This window comes from Triticum urartu, chromosome 6A (assembly GCF_056163025.1).
Source record: "Triticum urartu cultivar PI428250 chromosome 6A, HENAU_Tu73, whole genome shotgun sequence".
In the NCBI taxonomy this organism is placed as follows: Eukaryota; Viridiplantae; Streptophyta; class Magnoliopsida; order Poales; family Poaceae; genus Triticum; species Triticum urartu.
In genome coordinates, this window is record NC_141878.1 from 31,043,707 (window position 1) to 31,045,412 (window position 1,706).

General features: G+C 50.2%; 1 pseudogene; it reads right to left on the reverse strand.

Moving 5' to 3' along the window:
* Window positions 1–501: 501 nt before the first annotated feature.
* On the reverse strand, window positions 502–984 carry LOC147963521 (uncharacterized; annotated as a pseudogene).
* Between the last annotated feature and the right edge of the window lie 722 nt (window positions 985–1,706).

A 1,706-nucleotide genomic window follows, 5' to 3' on the forward strand; every position in this document is an offset into this window, starting at 1 on the left:
GCTCCTCCGGCCCACGCCGCCGTCGTGGCCGTGGCCGGCTGGCGGGCTGGCGTGCGCACGCGAGGAGGCCGGCGGCGGGCGCACGCGAGGAGGCTGGCAGGCGGGCGGGCGCACGCGAGGAGGCTGGCGGGCGGGCGCGCGCATGCGTGGGATGTTCGGCGCGCTGAAGCTCACGCCCCAAATATACGGCTTCGGGTCCAGTTTCTTCGTGCGCGCTGAACATTTTTTAGGGCGTGCTCTATTATACAGCGTCCGCTGGAGTGTTATTTCTAGCTCCGCGTGTGCTAAACTTGCGATTTTTTAGGCGCGAGGCTGATATTGGGCTCCTGTTGAAGATGCTCTAAAGATGCAAATTTATTAAAATCTTGCAAATGGATGGGTACAAAGAGAGCAATTAAAAGTGGCACACTCATGAAACAAACTAATTGTTAATTCTATATACAGTCCATTCTATATAGAGACACAAACACAACGCGTAAGTAAGCTAAAAGAAATCTCTGATGGGTTACATCATCCTGGTATATCCTCCTGCAGGATTGGCATCCACGATAAAGTGGTACAGAGATTTTGCAAATTCTTGTACACATCCAACAAGAGGATGCGCGCTTGTGTACCTGATGACAAGATCATCGATGTCTGGGCGTTGAGGGTACATATGGAGTGGCAATATATCAAACAAGTTGTTGCATATTTTTGCTAGGATTATTGTTTGTCTTGTAAGCTCGTTTTGCTGTGTAGCTACTTGCTGACGGGCCATATTGAACTGCCATTGCTTTGTCTATGCTCTGTAAACAGTTTTTCCTTTGTAACTTCAAGAGCATAGTAATTATGATCATTGACGGAAATATTATAATCTGCACAGATACATTCTAAAGCCATTTCAGCTGCCTTTTCTTTTAGTTAATCTTCTGTATTTGCTGGTTCTCCTTCGTATGTTATGGAGGATTCTCTGAAACTATCCTTTTGAAAATCTTCTAAAGCCATTTCAGCTGCTCTTTCTTTTGCTTCTTGTTAATCTTCTGCTTAGTCCACACCTTACCACTTTTATTCCAAACCCACTGACTTGGAAAATCAAGGTATGTTAAAGACCTAGCAGACACATGCTTTTGGTTGGCAGCAAACCATTCAGTAAGCATAGTTTTAGCAGCCGAAGGATCATCCAAAACATTTCCTAGGTTATCAGTCTAGGTGGGAAAAACAACCCGCTAGCCTCCCGGGTCGCTTCCAGCGACTTCGGAGGCGCCGCCGCAGCTACCTTTGGAGGCCCTTCCACGCAGCCCCGTTTACCTTGCCGCCGCCGGAGGAGGCCGGCCGCCCGGCGGACGGCGGCGGCGGGGTGTCCCAGCCCCTTTTTTTCTATTATTTCCCCAGGTGATTGCCTTCCGATCTGGCTGTCGTTGTCCCATGCCGCTCGCTTCCTGATCTGTCCATGGCATGGTGTCTCCCGATCTGGCCGTCGTCGTCCCATGTTGCTAGTTTCCCGATCTTTTCAGATCTGGCAGCTAATTGGTGATTCAGGCTGTGATCTGGATGATCTCTATGGCTTGGAGTATGATCAGGGGAAGCACACGGGGCTGGTGCATGGAGGCATATGCATACACATGCGTGGACATGCATGGACATGGTCGGCGGCCGCCCAGGTTGCCGGCTAGCTACAACCCATGGTGCTGGCTGTTGGTGTCCACCTAGGACTATGTCATGGGAGA